The 19,381-nt window shown below is 44.3% G+C and overlaps 1 non-coding gene across 1 annotated transcript; it reads left to right on the top strand.

Moving 5' to 3' along the window:
* The first annotated feature begins 12,208 nt into the window (after window positions 1–12,208).
* On the top strand, window positions 12,209–12,281 carry TRNAE-CUC. The gene has a single exon. It is a non-coding gene; the product is annotated as a tRNA-Glu (tRNA).
* The last annotated feature ends 7,100 nt before the right edge of the window (window positions 12,282–19,381 follow it).

Raw genomic sequence — 19,381 nt, 5'->3', positions numbered from 1 at the left:
AAACTAATCTTCAAGTCTGAACTGCAAATGAACAAAATACACAAAGAATGAGTCACAGCAAACTCAAGTGTGTAGTCACTCAAAGTTAACACATTCAAACGCTAAGTTCCCTGTACTTGCACTGAGTTTGGTAAACCAAGTGAAGAACTCATTGCAAGGTACTTGTAAAACATTCAGAGTTGAATAAATGGACTTCACTTAGATGGAGAAGAAAGCAAAACCGGTTCCTATGGAAACCAGCTTTTATCTGTCTAGGTTATCTGAAGTTGGGGAACACCAATTCTGATGGTCTTCAATGACCTTAAATGGTACTACAAATGTGGATAGAGTTTATCTACTGAATATAAAAGGACTTATTTTTACATTTGTGCCATATCACAAGTATTTTATAGCTGCTGTACAACAACAAGGCAAGATATTCTCTGGGCATATTTAAGGTAAGTCAAAAGAACCTTCCTGCTTTACTCCATCTCCTACAACTATAGGGTCACTGATCATTGTACCAATGTAATGTGTGTTATCTTTCAAGTGCTCACTTGTGTTGTTTTTGTACATCTTAAGCAAAAAACATTCAACTTCTAGGCCAGGAATTAGATAGTGCAGAATAGTGGTTGATTCTTGCTATGTGTTATATGCTTTGCATGCATCCTGTCAATTCATCCCTCTAAATACCCTAGGAAATAAGTGCTGTTGTTATTCCCCATTTTCCATATAGAAAACTGAAGTCCAATAACCTACCCAAGCTTTCACAGTTGATACGTTGTAGAGTTGAACTTGAATTTAGGACTTTGTGAATCTGTCTCCCTAGAACCCATAGATAGTTCCCATCTGACCAAATAATTTCTCACATTTATTTAACTTTTTGTTTTGTGTTAGCATACAGCTGATTAACAAACAGTGTTGTGATAGTTTCAGGTGAACAGCAAAGTGCCTCAGCCAACCATGTACACGTATCCATTCTCCCTCAAACTCCCCTTCTATCCAGGCTGCCACATAACATTGAATAAAGTTTCATGTGCTATATAGTGGGTCCTTGTTAATTATCAACTTTATTTTTTAATTATTTATTCACTTGTTTACATTTATAAATTTATAAATTATTTATTTGTAAATCAGTTTATTATTTATTTACTTAGTTTTGGCTGCATTGGATCTTTGTTGGTTTGCGCAGACTTCCTCTAGTTGCCGTGAGCAGAGGCTACTCTTTGTTGTTGTACACGGGTTCTCACTGAGGTGGCTTCTCTTGTTGTGGAGCACAGGCTGTAGGTGTGCAGGTTTCTGTAGTTGCAGCACGCAAGCTCAACAGTTGTGATATAAAGGCTGAATGGTTGTGGCTCACAGGCTTAGTTGCTCGGTGGCATGTGGGATCTTCCCAGACCAGGGGTCAAACCCACGTCCTTTGAATTAGCAGGCTGATTCTTATCTGCTGCATCATGCCACAGGGAAGTCCAAAAAAGATCATCTTAATAGTGAATGATGGTTTATTAATTTCAGTATCTGCTCTAGAATGATTGGCATTTCTCTAGGAAACAAACTACTAGAAGACTTGTGAGCAGGAATTTATTCAAGAGTCCTTTTAAACATATACCCTAAGCTTAAAGCTCAACATTCAGAAAATGAAGATCATGGCATCTGGTCCCATCCCTTCATAGGAAATAGATGGGGAAACAGTGGAAACAGTGTCAGATTATTTTGGGGGGCTCCAAAATCTCTGCAGATGGTGACTGCAGCCATGACATTAAAAGACGCTTACTCCTTGGAAGGAAAGTTATGATCAACCTAGATAGCACATTGAAAAGCAGAGACATTACTTTGCTGACTAAGGTCCGTCTAGTCAAGGCTATGGTTTTTCCAGTGGTCATGTATGGATGTGAGAGTTGGACTGTGAAGAAGGCTGAGCGCCGAAGAATTGATGCTTTTGAACTGTGGTGTTGGAGAAGACTCTTGAGAGTCCCTTGGACTGCAAGGAGATCCAACCAGTCCATCCTAAAGGAGATCAGCCCTGGGTATTCTTTGGAAGGAATGATGCTAAAGCTGAAACTCCAGTACTTTGGCCACCTCATGTGAAGAGTTGACTCATTGGAAAAGACTCTGATGCTGGGAGGGATTGGGGGCAGGAGGAGAAGGGGATGACCGAGGATGAGATGGCTGGATGGCATCACTGACTCGATGGACGTGAGTCTGAGTGAACTCCGGGAGTTGGTGATGGACAGGGAGGCCTGGTGTGCTGCGATTCATGGGGTCGCAAAGAGTCGTACATGACTGAGCGACTGAACTGACTGACTGAACTGAAGTAAGTGCAAGGATAAGGACTGGACTTTCACTTTTCGCTTTCATGCATTGGAGTAGGAAATGGCAACCCACTCCAGCGTTCTTGCCTGGAGAATCCCAGGGATGGGGGAGCCTTGTGGGCTGCCATCTGTGGGGTCGCCCAGAGTCGGACACATCTGGGCAGCAGCAGCAGAGAGCAATTTTAGTGTGGTTTAGGGCTCCCCAGGTGGCGCTAGTGGTAAAGAACCCACCGACAATGCAGAAGACAGAAGGGGCAAAGGTTCAATCCCTGGGTCAGGAAGATCCCCTGCAGGAGGAAATGGCAACCACTCTAGTATTCTTGCCTAGGAAATCCCATGGACAGAGGAGCCATAGTCCATGGGATCACAAAGAGTCAGACATGACTGAAGTGACTTAGCATGCGTAACACATGGTTGCAAAAGACTTCACAGTTCTTCCTCTGAGCAGCTATGGAATTGCGATGGCCATTCTGAATTGAGTCACTGGGTCCAGGTTTTGTACTCCGATGTTCAGCAGCTATAAATGATGAGTTGGCATCCCTTGGGTGAGTTCATTCCTGGTCCTTGGGCTACAGAGAGGAAGCTGTACTCAGGTTCTTTTATCTGCTACTGTTGGTGTTATACTGTCAGCTTCTCCAGTATTCATTCTCATCCACCATTGTACCTGTGGGCGCCTGACTTCTTCCAGTAATCATGGAACTGGGCTTTCTGCTCTTGTTCTTCACCTCCCACAGCTCTTAGTTCTGAAGACTGGGAGGTTCAGTATTTCAGCACTAGAAGATTTGATGTCTGGTGAGCAGGGCCTACTTTATAGGGGACCGTCTTTTCACTGTGACCTCACAAGGCCTGCTGGTCTCAGAGAGTCTCCTGGAGAGGTGGTGGGAGGTCTGCTGAAACCGCCTTAGAAAACACAGACTCTGGAGCAGCCATTCTTGAAAGTTCCTTCTTGCAAGAAAGCCCTGGGCATGCACTCATGCTAAGCTGCCTCAGTCGTGTCTAATTGTGTGTGACCCTATGGACTGTAGCCTGTCAGGCTCCTCTGTCTGTGGGATTCTCCAGGCAAGAATACTGGAGTGGGTTGCCATGCCCTCCTCCAGGGGATCTTTCCGATCCAGGGATTGAACTTGAGTCTGATGTCTCCTGCATTGGCAGACAGTTTCTTATTCAATAGTAGTATATTAATCAAATGCTTTCTCAATGCCAGGAACTCACTAAAAACAAAAAGAAAGAAGACATGGTTCATGCCCTCAGAACATTCCCAGTCTAATAAGAAGACAAAAGTAGTAAATAAATAGTTTAACTCATTTTTTTCTCCCATTGAAAATAAATTGGACTATTGGGATCAACTTACAGATGTCAATCATTTTCTGATGGGCAGCTCCATATTGTAGGCAAGAGACACATACCAGTCAGTAACCACGGTGATAGGCACATGTCCAAGTGGACCTCTCCTTCGCTGTGGTACCAGAAAGTAATAGTTAGCAATGTCAGGCACCAGAGATATTAGCCTCCCTATATTTTTGATACCTTTACCCAGGCTTCCTTGGAAGTAAGTTGTATCTAAGACTTCCTTTATGTGACTAGAGCTGGTCTTTGCATGCATGCTCAGCCACTTCAGTTGTGTCAAACTCTTTGTGACCCCATAGACAGAATCCCACAGGCTCCTCTGTCCATGGGATTTTCCTAGCAAGAATACTGGAGTGGGTTGCCATGCCCTCCTCCAGGGGATCTTCTCAGCCCAGGGATAGAATCCATGTTTCCTGCATCTCCTGTATTACAGGCAGATTCTTTACTACTGAGCCACCAGGGAAGCCCAGAACTAGTCTTTAGTCATTTTCAATTTAATTTTGACCATCACCACCCCATTATACCTTACTGTACCAACTCCTACCCAACCCCATATATTTTGAGGCTGCCTTATCATTGTAGCTATCTTTCCACCCATTCATTCATGCAACACCATTTATTATGATTCCATTATATGACAAAATTAATGACTCTGTCCCTTCTTTCAAGCAGTAAAAAGAAAAAAAAGAATGCAAAAATAAAATACCTAAATTTAATGATAGAAGAAAGGATTCAGATAACTGTAAAATGAGTATAAAAACACATTTACCAGTGTTCCATAATTTTAAGTGTAAAAGTTTTTCATCGTCTTGATTAAATTTATTCCTAAATATTTCCTCCTTTTTGTAAATGGGATTGTTGTCTTGATTTTTTTTCTCGAATAGTTTGTTATTTGTGTATAGAAATATAACTGATTGCCGTATGTTGATTTTATATCCTGCAACTTGGTTGAATTTGCTTATTTAGTCTAAAAGAGTATTTTTGCAACATCTTTAGGCTTCCTGCATGTAAGCTCTGCAAACAGATCATTTTTGCTTCTTTTTTTTCTGATTTGGATGCCTTTTATTTCTTTTTCTTGTCAAATTTATTTGGCTAGGATTCCAAGTATTACGTTACATAAACACAGCAAGAGTAGGCATTCTCACCTTATTCCAGGTCTATGTTTTTACATTAATAATTATAATGATAAATAAGGAGGGAAGGAGGAAATTTCAGAGGTGATCAATATGTTTATGGCATATTGTGATAATGGTTTCATGGATGTACACTTACTCCAAAACTCATCAAGTTGTATACATTAAACATGTAGAGTTTCTGTATGTCAATCATGCTTCAATAAAGTGGTTTAAAAACACACACATTCACATCTAGGTTTAAGTGACTAAATAACACTAGGAGCATTTGCTTTTTAAAAGAAGGCTGCAGAAAGCAAGACATCCTTAACTTGAGGGGAAGTGTCCACAGCATAATAACTAGGCATCTTTGAACGACTGACATAACTTGGGAGATGCTTGGGAGTAGCAACCTTCCCAGTAATAGTCAACTTTGGCAAGACAAAAAGACTGACATCTAGCCCTAACAATCACAGATATTTTTATTCTCTTTTTCCTTTTCTACCAGCCTGAGAAGTATTCAATATCCAGTTGAGGAACGACAGAGGCATTTTGTCCCTGGGTCAGATGAAAAGGTCTCTTTGGCCCCAAAGCCTCTGAGGACCAGCCTTCTTTCAGGCTCCATCCTCCACACTCTCATTGGTCTCACCTGGCTTCGTGGCCTCTTTCCCTGAGTATTTGCAGGCCCTGGGGCTCGCTCTTTGGTCATCACAAATGACTTAAACCCAAGAGAGCAGCTTGAGTGATTGGCCTTAACAGCACACCACCTGTGGCCTGTATAATTTTTGTGCTCCATCTTGCATTCCCCGACTTTTCAGGCCTCTCTCACTTGGAACTGATTTCTGAACCACCCCTGAGTGTGCTGCAATGCCCAGGAGCTGGAGGGGGAAGGGGTCATACCTTTTTCCTTCTCCCCGACTATATGTTACTGTGCCTCGCTCCGTACATTCATTACCTCTGAAACTCCAACCAGGCTCTTGCTTAGTTTAAACTCACCCCCCATGCCAGCTCCACTTCTCTCCCCCACTCCATACTGCTTCCACATTTGTAAGCATTTCCATCTGAAAGGGGGAGGGTTTTTTTCCTTTTTCTTAAAAAAAAAAAAAATCTTCTGAGTTGGGAACACTGCAGATTGTAACTATAGTGATGCATCAATCACGTCGCAATAATTGCATAGCACAGGGTTTCCTGTTAGGGCTGAGCTACCTGCCAGAAAATGGCAGCAATCAGGCTATTGGCAGCAGACAATCAGGCATCATTTGTAATTCTTTATGGCTTCATGTTTCCCAGTCCAGGAATTGGATGCTAATCAATCAGTTGTCATGGCAACCCAGCATCACACAGCTATCAATACAGAAAAAAAAGATAGGAGAAATTACAAGGGCAGTGAGTGCCATCGCGCCTAGGAGGAAGTGCCAGGTGACCTCAGTAGGTGTCAATCCATGGAAAGCAGGATTGAGAAAGAACCTGAGACCCCAAGGGTAAAAAAAACATCAGAGCTGGTCCACGGAAGAGCTGTTGTCTCAGGTCTCAGCCACAAGAGTAGAAGCAAGTGGGTGATTTGGGGGTCATCTCATTGTCCTTGGATACCAGCTGGGCTTCCAGGGCCAGGATATAGACAGCCAGTTTGAAGGGGAAAAAAGACAAGCACTAGTGATAGAGGAAAAAGGAAGATCAATCATTCAATCAGACAGTAAATGTTTACGGAGCATCCGCTACACATGAGGCCCTTCGGATGACAAATACTAACTCATCTGGCCCACCCAACATAGACAGCAAAAGCCATCCAGGACCCAGAGCAGCTTTCAATGTGCCAGAGGATTGGTAAATATTTAAGTAAGGTTGGAGAGGGAATCAGAAATGGGGACAGCCAGCGGGGCCCAGCATTGTGAAGAGAATGGATCAAAACTACATTCCAGGACTGAGCTAAAAACATGCCTACCTACCATGTTGTATTAAATTCCAACAACACGAGGCAGGTTTCATTATTTCTGTCAAACAGCTTAGGAAATCCCAGCACAGAATGGTTGTGTAAGTTATCCAACATCACACAGCTAGAAAGGGCTGGGACAGGACTGAACTAAAGGTCAGATCTATTCTTCACCCAATAGCCTATGGACAATGATACCTCTGCAGCTGGGAATTTAGGAAGATTGGATTCACTCAGACTCTCAGGAGTTCTGAAAGCCATACAGAAAATCCAAAGACAAGATTTAGTTCAAGATAGATTTATAAGTGGGCTTCCCTGGTAGCTCAGCGGTAAAGTATCTGCATATAATGGAGGAGCCACAGGAAATGTGGGTTTGATCCCCAGGTCTGGAAGATCCCCTGGAGGAGGGCACGGCAACCCACTCCAGTATTCTTGCCTGGAGAATCCTATGGACAGAGGAGCCTGGTGGGCAACACATTTATAAGTGGCTTTGCTGGTAATTCAGAAGCCTCCTCCAGAGATAGAAGTTCAGCTTGGTGAGACCCTAAGGAAGTCATTTTCTCTTGTGTTCTCAATTTCCTTTTCTGTAAAGTGAAAGTAAGAACTCCTTTGAAGGGACTTTCCTGGTGGTGCAGTGGCTAAGATTCTGAGCTCCCAATGCTAGGGGCCTGGGTTTGACCCCTGGTCAGGGAACTAGATCCCACATACCACAACTAAGACCAGACACCACCAAATAAATAAATATTAAAGGGAAAAAAGATAGTGATGCTCAAATGAGATAGTGCCCACGAATGCTCTTAAGAGAGTTGCTGGCCCAGAGCACTTTTCCATTCGTTCCTCAATTCTACTTGGGGTACGCTTGATCAAGTCTGCACAGAACAGTTCCCTTGAGTGGGGTTACAGTTTGTTCTAAGTAGATTCCTAAAGTTTCCAGATGCCATCAGAACAAGTGAGGACTTCTTGGCTTCAACATCCTTAGCCTCAGGCCCTATATTAGGGTTCTGAGAGTCCCTTGAAGAGGAAGGAGATCAAACCAGTCAATCCTAAAGGAAATCAACCCTAAATATTCATTAGAAGGACCAATGCTTAAGCTGAAGCTCCAATACTTTGGCCACCTGATGCAAAGAATAGACTCATTGGAAAAGACCCTGATTCTGGGAAAGACTGAGGGCAGGAGAAGGGGGCAACAGAAGATGAGATGGTTGGATGGCATCACTGACTCAATGGACATGAGTTTGAGCAAACTTTGGGAGATGGTGAAAGACAAGGAAGCCTGGTGTGCTGTAGTCCATGGGGTTGCAAAGAGTCAGACACAACTTAGGGACTGAACAGCCGGAGAAAGAGAACAGATAGATAGGTAGATTTATTATAAAATTGGCTCACACAATTTGGAAGCTAAGAAATCTCACTACCTGCCACCTGCAAGCTGAAGACCCAGAAAAGTCAGTGGTATAATTTAAAGTCTGAAGGCCTGAGATCCAGGAGTGCCAAAGCTAGTATAAGATCAATGTTGCAATGGAATAACACTCAGCCATAAAAAAGAGATTTTGCCAAATGCAGCAACATGGGTGGACCTGGAGGGTATCATGCTATATGAAAAACAAACAAGACTTACAGATATTGAGAACATAACTAGTGGTTACCAGCAAGGGGAGGGAAGGGGGAGGGGATTAGGAGGTACAATTAATATATATAAAATAAGCTACAAGGATATCTTGCACTGTGTATATATGTGTGTGTGTATATATAAAGACCATGCCTAATCTCTTTAATTGAAGTATAGTTGATTTATAATATTGTGTTAGTTTCAAGTGTACATCACAGTAGTTCATTTACATATATGGTGGTTTAGTCACCAAGTCATGTCCAACTCTTGCGACCCCATGGGCTGTAACCCACCAGGCTCCTCTGTCCATGGGATTCTTGAGGCAAGAATACTGGAGTGGGTAGCCAGCCATTTCCTTCTCCAGTGAGTATTTCCCACCCAGGACTCAAACCGAGGTCTCCTGCATTGCAGGCAGATTCTTTATCAACTGAGCTACAAGGGAAGCTCATTTACATATATATATGTGTGTGTGTGTATATATATATGTGCATACAAATATATATGGGCTTCCCTGGTAGATCAGCAGTAAAGAATCTTCCTGCAATGCAGGAGATGCAAGTTCAATCCCTGGGTCAGGAGGATACCTTGGAGAAGGGAATGGCAACCCATTCCAGTATCCTTCCCTGAGAAATTCCATAGACAGAAGAGCCTGGCAGGCTACAAGGGTCGCAAGAGTTGGACACAGCTTAGCGACTAAATCACCATAAGTATACATATCTATACCTATATCTATAAAATTCTTCAGATTCTCTTCCCTTATAGGTTATTGCAAGATATTGAGTATAGTTTCCTACGCTATACAGTAGGTCCTTATTAGTTATCTATTTTATATATAGTAGTGTGTTATATGGAAGGAGAGACAAACCAGGATGTTAGGATTAATATAGCCAGTATTTTATGATTACTATAAATGGAGTTCAATCTGTTAAAAAGTATGAATCACTATACCACACACCTGTGACATATAATATTGTACACCAACTATACTTCATTTAAAAAAAAAAGAATATAATATTTCTCAACTTCCACATCTGAGATGCAATGCTGGGAATTCCCATGCAGTCCAGTGGTTAGAATTTGGCATTTTCACCCCCATGGCCCAGGGTTCAATCCCTGGTTGGGGAACTAAGATCCCACAAGCTGTGTTGAGTGACCTAAATAAATAAATAAAATGTTTTTCATGTTTGTTGACCTCTAAACTGGTGGCTGGCTGTTTTTGTTTCTGTCCCTGAGCACTTCCAAAGGCTTATGTTCCAAGGATCAAACTTTAGAAGACACTGAATGAAACGCTGTCTGAGAGGCACAGTTCACAGTGGCAACAACTGGAAATAACCTGGGTGTGTGTTGCTAGTTGCAGCCAATCTGTTCTCCCTCAGAAAATTCTAAGCAGCCTATAAAGAGCAGGGAAGGTCCATGAGTGTTGGCATGGAAAATCTCCAACATGTTTCATTATGTGCAAAAAGCAAGGTACAAACTTCCCAAAATGGTCCCATGTGTGTCCATATGCCTAAGTGCAGGTGGAGGTGAGCTGACACAAGGATGTATAATATATGGAAGCTGAGCTGACACAGGATGTATGTGGAAGTGTGATAATGCACAGCTCATTTCTAACACATTTATAAGAAGCTCTTCATGGAGGATTCCTTGCAAAGAATCATTAAAGGTGAGGATAGAAGGCATTTTACTTTTTATTTTATACCATTAAGTACTGTCGAAATTCATTTTCACCAGCTCATTATTTTTATAATTAAAAAGAAAACTAAAAAGGTCTCTAAAAGCCTTGTTAGCTCAACTTCTATAATTTTGTGGTTTCTTGAGCCCCAAATTAAGCCTGGCTTCTTGAAGAGAAATGGTCAAAGCTTACACCCTTGGATTCCCCAGAGTGCTGACTCTTCTATAATTTTCCAGCCTGAGACTGCAGGCAGAGCTAGATACATACACCCCTGGGAATAACCGGCCCCTTTCCTGTGTGTGGGGGTCGAGGGGAACCACACTTATGGGCTGCATCTGAGTCTCCAGAGGGGGAAAGAGCCCAGTCAAGTGGTAAGACTGGAACTTGGAATCCCACTGTAAGCAAACCACGTGTGTATGTGTTTCAGTCACTCGGCCACGTCCAACTCTTTTTGATTCCAAGGACTGTAGCCTGCCAGGATCCTCTGTCCATGGGATTCTCCAGGCAAGAATGCTAGAGTGGGTACCCGTTCCCTTCTCCAGAGAATCTTCCTGATCTAGGGATTGAACACAGGTCTCTGCATTGCGGGCAAATTCAAACCATATCTGAGTACAAAATCCCAGAGTCCAAATTCATATGAGTTGGAAATATGGGCCCACAGAGGAAAAATATGAAACTCAAAGGAGTGAAATGAAAACAAACTGAGTCCCAGGTCTCAGCTCCAGCACTCCTGATTCTGAGTCTGGGAGAATTTTCACCACATGACCTTGACTTTCTAAAAAATGAGGAGGGCATTCCACACTGTGCTGCCCACATGGAGATAAGAGGAGATTCCTGGCTTCAAGAATGACCAAAGCACAATTGGGACCTTCCCAGCAGTCCAGTGGTTCAGACTCCATGCTTCCACTGCATGGGGCACAGGTTCAATCCCTAGTTGGGGAACTAAGATCCAGCATACCAACTCACATGGTCAAAGAAAAAAAAGGGGGGGGAATGACCAAAGCTAGACACAGCGGACTGAATAAAGTTCAACTAGAAAACGTAAAGCCAAAATTGGCGGGGCAGGGGCAGGGCGGGGGGTGGTGAATCTATTTAACTAATTTAACACAAATCAGAGATCAACATAAATGTGTACCAACCGGTAAAGGAAACTGGCGAGAACTATTTCACAGGTTGCCTTTGGTATCTACTCTGAACACCTGGGAGGGATTAACTTCTCAGCCTAATGATATGTCATAAACTTACCAGTAACCATGAAGCACAAGGATGGTATAAGTGGAGAAGGAACTTTTCCACCAAAGTTAAATGTCTGAAGGACAGAAGGTCTTTGTTTAGTGCCAGAACTTCTGTATATGTTTACAGTGCTTCTGGAAGTCTTTATAAGCAGCACTATACGCCTCCTTACCTTATTAAACAGGAAGTGCTGCCCATCAGTTAACGTTTTCCTTCAGGTTCTTGTTTGTTTTACTTTCAGAAAAGAAGTCTTTTTTCTGAGTTTCTGTACAGAGAGGCCCTTGGAGCTGTTGAGATATAATAGCTCTGCCCCCTTGGCTTCTGGTCCTTGCATTTGTACTCTGTGTAGGTTTTACAAAGCTTGATCAAAGGGACACTCTAGAAAGAGTGAGGAATAAGATCCAAGGGGAAGGGGATGCATGAAGACGTAAAGGGTGCTTTCTCTTTTGATTCTGTGAATTTCTGAATGGTTCCATTTCTTTTCTCTTCTTCGCAAGTTGTTTTCACAACAAATAGTTTGTTATTCTTGTTATCAAACAAACAAAGGCTCTGGTGAGCAAAAATGAGAAAACACCACCTGTTACTTCATTGGATAGGAGCCTGGGGATATTTGGGGTTGTTATTATTGCCATTTTAGATGAGAAAATCAAATCCCAGAGAGGCTTTATGAACACATCCAAGGCCCTCCAGGGAGATAGGTGTAGAACAAGGGCATGAACTTGGGTTGTTCTGGTTCCCAGGTCCCCATGCCCTCCATTTGGTGGCATGGCCCCTGGCAGTCAGCGTGTTTTCCATGAGAGTCAGTTCATCTCTGTGTCTGTCTGTCTCGTTTCCCCACCGTCATTGCACCTGCCCCTAGTGACTTCTGCTCCCTTCTAAATTTGCTGTTCCTACTGTATCATGGGCTGGAACATCAAACATCAACTCTCTATGAAACCTAATATAGGAGAAAAGCAGAGTGTCCATCTGTGTGCAGGACTGAGGGGTTTCTTCTCTTAAAGATGTAAGCCTGGGACTTCCCTGGTGGTCCAGTGGCTAAGACTTTGCACTCTCAATGCAGGGGGCCCGGGTTCAATCCCTGGTCAGGGAACTAAATCCCACATGCCACAACTGAGAGTTTGCATGTCACAACTAAAGACCCCACAGGGCACAGCAAAGATCCCATGTGCTGCAACTGAGACCTGGCACAGTCAAGTTGATTAAGTAACATTTTTAAAAAAGACGTGAGCCTTAGTGCACAGTCACTGTGGTGATACTGCCTGCTCTGGAGCTCCTTCCCTTCCTTCCTCATTCCACTCCTCTTCCAAGGAGCTGATGGAAACTCTGTGATATACATTGAGTCTGTCCATTTGTAGCCCGAATACTTAAAAGCAAGCCTAGCTGAGAATGTACTGTTTTGTAATGATCCTAGCTGCTATACCAGGCTTACCTCATAGATAGTTCAGTTGGTAAAGAATCCGCCTGCAATGCAGGAGACCTTGGTTCAATTCCTAAGCCAGGAAGTTCCCCATGGAGGAGGGACAGGCTACCCACTCCAGTATTCTTGGGCTTCCCTGGTGGCTCAGATGGTAAAGAATCCACCTGTAATGGAGGAGACCTGGGTTTGATTCCTGGGTTGGGAAGATCCCCTGGAGGTGGGACATGGCAACCCACTCCACTATCCTTGCCTGGAGAATCCCCATGGACAGAGGAGCCTGGGGGGCTACAGTCCATTGGGTCACAAACAGTCAGACACGACTGAACGAGTTTCACTAGCTGCTATAAGAGAGTGAAGAAAGGGAGAGAAGGAGATGAGATTTGGAGAAATTTTGTTTCCAAGATTAAGCCCTAAGAGTAGAGGTGACGTTGATGAGAGGCACAGGCAGGTGGCAGAGGATGGTAGGCCTGGGGTGATGAGGGGGACTCTGGGGTTCCTTCTCCATAATCTTTGTCAGACTCCTATACAATACGTAACCAACACACAATCCAAGTACAAACATTGTGCCTGCCATAAAACAGTTTCCAAAGAAGGATGCTAGCTCCCACTTCAAAGTCTTGCCACCTTTAAACTTCTCCTACATGAAAATTCTGGAATCACCAGCATTCAAGAAATCTGCTGGTCAGCTCTGGATACCAAGTCATTCTCTGGTAGGGTCCTCTCCAATGGCAAGTCAAGACACCAAGGCAAGTGAAAGATCCCCAGAGGTCTCCCAAAGCTGGAGAAAGGCCACCTCCTGCCTTGGCCTCAAGGCCACCAACCTGCTGATCCCAGGCCCCCGTGAAGAAACACCAGAGCCTGCTGAAGTCCAGGGACCCTTCTTTGTGGCACAAGTTACTAACCATTCTCTGAACAATAGCACAAACACACAAACTCCCTCCTGCACTCCTTCCCCATGGTTCATTGCCTATGAATAGTGAAAGTCACTCAGTCGTGTCCAACTCTGCAACCCCACAGACTCTAGCCCACCAGGATTCTCTGTTTATGGGATTCTCCAGGCAAGAATACTGGAGTGGGTAGCCATTCCTTTCTCCAGGAGATCTTCCTGTCCCAGGGATCAAACCTGGGTCTCCTGCATTGCAGGCAGATTCTTTATCATCTGAGCCACCAGGGAACCCCACTGCCTATAGAAAGAGGAGATTTGTCACCCTGAGGGCTGTCTCTCAAGGCTGTGGCTCTCTACTGTCATGCAATACTCACAAGGGGTGGAACTAATAGGAGAATGCCTGTTGTTCATTAGGAAAATAAAACAACCTGTAAGGCTGGTAATAACCAGCCCTGTGAGGAGAAATGAGTGACACTGAGCTGTCAGACCAGCAAAAAGGAATGATCCCCCATATGGCCTTACATCCCCCTCTGGTTGCAGGAACCTCAGACACCCTGGTGATTTACCCCGGGGCTCATAGGAAAAAGTATTCTTTTCCTATGAATAGGAAAGATGGATTTATTTCTGGAAGGCTGGCTCGCAGGGCCCTTACAATGCACTCAGCCCTGTGCTGGGCAATGTGGCACTGTGATCCCCAAGCTAGCGTGCTCTGGAAACCCCCAGGGACCTTTTGTACAAAGACAGATCCTAGGGCTTCTCTCAGACCTGCAGAGTCAGAAATTAGACATCTGTGATGCTTTTTAAGCTTCCCAGGTGATCCCATTGCAGCTGGCCAAGAGACTGGCGTTTAGAAACCACCATAGTGGGGAATGTAATAGAAGAATGAGATAGTTTGTCCTTATGGAACCATAATATAAGCAAAGAGATAAGATTCATTCAAAGGAGGTAGATTTAATTATTCCCTCATCTGTGTTCAAATAGTGCTTTTATACATCTCTATTATAGCTTTTGTTTCCTTGGATTGGAAATGTTTATTAGTCTCTCTCCTTTACAAGCATTCTGTGAACTATTCAAAGGCAGGGATCATGTTTATTCACCTTGGATACATGTATTCACACAATCATTCATTCCTTTACTTAAACAAATACTGTCTCTTCCAGGTTCTGGATGCTGTTCGAGGTGCTGACAGTGCCACAGAAAACAAGACTAACAAGTCCCCAGCTTTCCTGGAACCCACATTCTAAAGGGGGTGAGGGTGAGAAGCAATAAAATAAACCAATGAATAAGACAAGTGACATAAAGAAAATAAAACAGAATCGGGGGGAGGAGACTCACAGTAAGGCCAGGATGAAACCATTAACAATACAGTACTGGGAAGCTTCTCTAACCTTCCCAGGTGGTGCTAATGGTAAAGACCCCACCTGCCAATGCAAGAGGACTAAGAGACGTGGGTTCTATCTTTGGGTCAGGAAGATCCCCTAGAGGAGGGCATGGTGACCCACTCCAGTATTCTTGTTGGAGAATCTCATGGACAGAGGAGCCTGGAGGGCTATAGTCCATGGGGTTCACACAGTCGGATGCAACTGAAGCAATTTAGCAGGCACGGGAGTGTTCTCTAAGTCAGTGACACCCTAAATGACACAGAGTTAGTGGCCTGAACATCTGGAAAGAGAATCCCAGGGATAAACAGTATGGAATGAGTTGACATGATGCCCTGGGAATGGAATGGTGACCTGGGAGGTCAAGCCCAGTGATGAATGGGGACAGAAGCAGGAGATGTAGCCAGAGAAGTGGGCAGGGGCCAAATGGCACACAGCCTTATAGACCAGGGTGGCAAGTCTAGTTTATTTTTTATTTCTACTTGATTCTAAATGCAGTAGAACACCCCTGGTGGGGTTTAACCACAGGAGGGTTTTAACAATGGTGACAAACCAATATGATCTAATTTTCTCCTTTAAAATGCACTCTAGGACAGGGCTCTCCAACTTCCAGGCCAGGGACTGGTACCAGTGCCCTACTGGCCCCCCGTGCTGTACAAGAGGTCCTTGTTGATTATCTGTTATATATGTATATGTTAATCCCATACTCCTAGAGCAGCAGTTCTCAACCTTTTTGGCACCAGGGACCAGTTTCATGGAAGACAGTTTGTCCACAGATGAAGGTCAGGGGGGACTGGTACCAGTCTCTGGCCTGTTAGAAGCTGAGCCACACAGCAGGACATGAACAGCCGAGAAGCAAGAGAAGCTTCATCTGTATTTACAGTAGCTCATCATAGCTTGCATTACTGCCTGAGTTCGACCTCCTGTCATATCAGTGGTGGCATAATAAATGTAAAGTGCTTGAATCATCCCCAAACCATCCCCCTGCCCTTCATCTGTGGAAAAGCTGTCTTCCATGAAACTGGTCCCTGGTGCCAAAAGGGTTGGGAACTGCTGCTCTAGGAGGATGGGATTAACATATATATATATAATAGATAATCAACAAAGACCTATTGTAGAGCACAGGGAACTCCATTCAATATTCTTTAATAACTTAAATGGGAAAAGAACCTGCAAAAAAAAAAAAATATATATATATATGTATAGCTGAATCACTTTGTCGTACACCTGAAACTAACACACCCTTGTAAATCAACTATCAGTTCAGTTCAGTCGCTCAGTCATGTCCGACTCCTTGCGACCCCATGAATTGCAGCACGCCAGGCCTCCCTGTCCATCACCATCTCCCGGAGTTCACTCAGACTCACGTCCATTGAGTCCGTGATGCCATCCAGCCATCTCATCTTATACTCCAATATAAAATAAAATTTAAAATAAAATCATTCTATTTTGTAGAGAACGAACTGCACTGAGGCAAAAATAGATATGGGGGACCAGTTGGAAGGCCGTATCAGTAGTGCAGACAGGAATAGTGGGCAAGGGGTAAGCAGTGGTGCAGACATGTGGCCAAACTCAGCACACATTTTGGAAGCATCCCTCACATCCCTCAAGCCACTTGATTGATTGGTCATGAAGGTGAGAAAAAAAAAGCAGGGACAATTCCTAGATTAACAAATCAGCCCAACGCCTGGAACACAATAATAAGCACTCAATGAATGATTACTCAACAATTGGATAATTGAGTATAAAACAACTCAACATCAGCATCTTGAACATAATTATGTGCCAACATGTCTGCTACAGACAAAAGTGCTCCAGGCCATCAAAAAAACAAAAAAGATGTCAGTGTGGATTCAGATTGTCTAAGAAGTGGGACTTGAAATTTGACTCCAAAGATGGATATTATTGGAATTGAGAGACAAACGCAAGACAGGATTCTAGGAAAGGAGATACAGATGAGCCTGATATGTCTTGGGTAGTTTTTTTGGCTCCGGGATATTTTTCAAGAGTGGGGGTTTCAGAGGAAGCATGGAGACAACTGTGTTGGCAAAGTAGAGATTAGAGACACAGTTGGCTGAATAAGAAAACAGGAGAGGAATGCGAAGCATCGTGAATGCCAGGCAGTAGTTTGGATTCAAAAAGCAATAGAGATCCATCATGGGTTCTTGTCTAGGGCAGCGACATGCTGGCAGTGAGTGATTTATGTCTTGAATTTGGACGGTCTGGGGCTGGAGGTGGGAGACACAACATGGGAGACGGAAGGTCGGGTAGAATTACAGTAATCTAAGCACTGGATTCAATAAACTACCCTCTCCCTAATGGCTGGGGGGCAGGGAGAGAGAATAAAAACAACAGTGCCCAAGTCTGGACCAACCAGGAAGAAATAGATGTGCCAGAGGCTCTCAGGGTTGGCCAGAAGGGACTGGGCAGGAGAACGGGGGAGTGGGGAGAGGTGGTCAGGAGGAGAAAGCAACTCCACCCCAAGCCAATAAAGCAGACTTTCCTGAAGCCTGAGGAGAACACGGGAGCTTTCAGCTGCAGGTGGCTGGGTGCCCTGGGCCAATCTGTGTTTTTTCATCTACTCAATGGATGTGAATTTGAGCAAACTCCGGAAGATGGTAAAGGACCGAGAAGCCTGGTGTGCTGCAGTCCATGGGGTCACAAAGAGTCGGACATAACTGAACAACTAAATAACAACCATCTCTTTCAGATTTCAAAATCTAAGTAGAATTCCTGGTCCTCCCCAGGGCATTTGCAGTAGCCTTGAGTGGTACTTATCTGTGGGGAACATCCTCCTTAATGAAAAAAGACTTAAAAGACCAGCCAGGACCCAACCCTGGCCTCAGAGCCCTTGCAGGGAGTGTGGGGAGATGCCGAACTGAAAGTGAAGGAGCGAGAAGCAAGTTCTTTTCCCTTTCTCATTCATAGTGCTGCTGGAACATGGCCCTTTCCCACCAAATATACATCACAGATCCGACAGTGCAAGGACCACGCCCAAGCCCCCAGTAGTTCACTGAACTACACCTGGCTCCTTGGAAGCAAGAGGCAACAGATAAGAGCCGGTGGACTGTGGAGTCAGGTCTCCCAAATGAAAAGAACAGAATGAGAGAGAGAGAGACAAAGTCAGCAGCAGCCTCTGGTGGAAACTTGCAGTGTTACAGCCGGGAAGTTGGGGCTTCTCCAACTCAGGAAATGGGGGGAAGCAGGCCTGACAACCAGTAGGCAGCAATAAAATGCCAGATTCCACTAAAGAGGCTGGGCTGATTCTAAATGATAACCATCTGCTCAGAAGCCCAGTGGAGCCTGGTGGGTGGGCCATGATTCACCGTCAGGCCACACCCGGGCCACCTGGCTAGATCACAGAACAGCCAGTGTTCTCTGTGCTTAGACACAGACGGCAGCTTCCCCTCCTCTTTTCTATTTTGGCAGCGCGGCAACTACATCATGGATGAAGCCTATTAAAGAGTCAGGGCCCTGGCTCATCCTTCTCACATGCAGGCTGCTTCCTTGTACTGCCCTGCACCCCAAGAATGCCCATGACCTGCAGCAACGACAGAGAAGATGACAGTGGCTGGGTCATTTGGGGACAGGTTACAAAAGGCCTTTGTTAAGGGGTCCTGGGATCCTGAGCAAGGTAGAGACACAACCAACAGTGCGCTAGAAATAAATAGAAGGTACAACAAGGACTTACTGTAAAGCATAGGGACCTCTACTCCATATTCTATAATAACTTAAATGAGAAAAGAATCTGAAAAAGAATAGATACATGTATATGTATAACCGAATCACTTTGCTATACACCTGAAAACTAACACAATATTGTAAATCAACTATATTCCAATACAAAATTTTAAAAAGTCAATTAAAAAAATTAAAGAGAAATAAAAATAATCTTACCCAGCTGATCGTTTGTCCTCCCCATGACATTTTCAAAGGAACTCACACACAAGTGACATGATTACTGGCGGTGCAAGCCGTATGGTCCTCAGTTCAGGACTCGCCAGGAGAAGCTGGAGTGGAATATGTGGTTTAGGCTCACAGACCTATATGGACCAAACACATGGGCGTGTCTGTGAAAAGAAAGTGAGAAAGGATACAGTGGGCTCAAACCCTGCTGTAACACTCCCACCCTGCAGTATTCCAAAAGAGCTGTGGCTAGATCGCCCTCTGGAGGCAGGAGGGAGAAGAGCAGCAAACCTGAGCACCGAGGACGTCAGCGTGGTGAGTGAGGAAATGAAACATTTCCTTCCCTGGTGGTTCAGATGGGAAAGAATCTGCTCACAATGCGGGAGACCTGGGTTTGATCCCTGGCTTGGGAAGATTCCCTGGAGACGGGAAGGCCTACCCACTCCAGTATTCTGGCCTGGAGAATTCCATGGGTTGTATAGTCCGTGGAGTTGCAAATTGCCTGACACAACTGAGCGACTTTCACAAGTCCCACACGAAAAGCAACATTCTGCCCCCAGTTTTTCCCTGTGATCTGTCTGTCAATGTGCTCCCTTATAATC

This window comes from Oryx dammah, unplaced genomic scaffold (assembly GCF_014754425.2).
Source record: "Oryx dammah isolate SB20612 unplaced genomic scaffold, SCBI_Odam_1.1 HiC_scaffold_1, whole genome shotgun sequence".
NCBI lineage: Eukaryota > Metazoa > Chordata > Mammalia > Artiodactyla > Bovidae > Oryx > Oryx dammah.
This window is presented reverse-complemented; position numbering and strand designations above follow the sequence as displayed.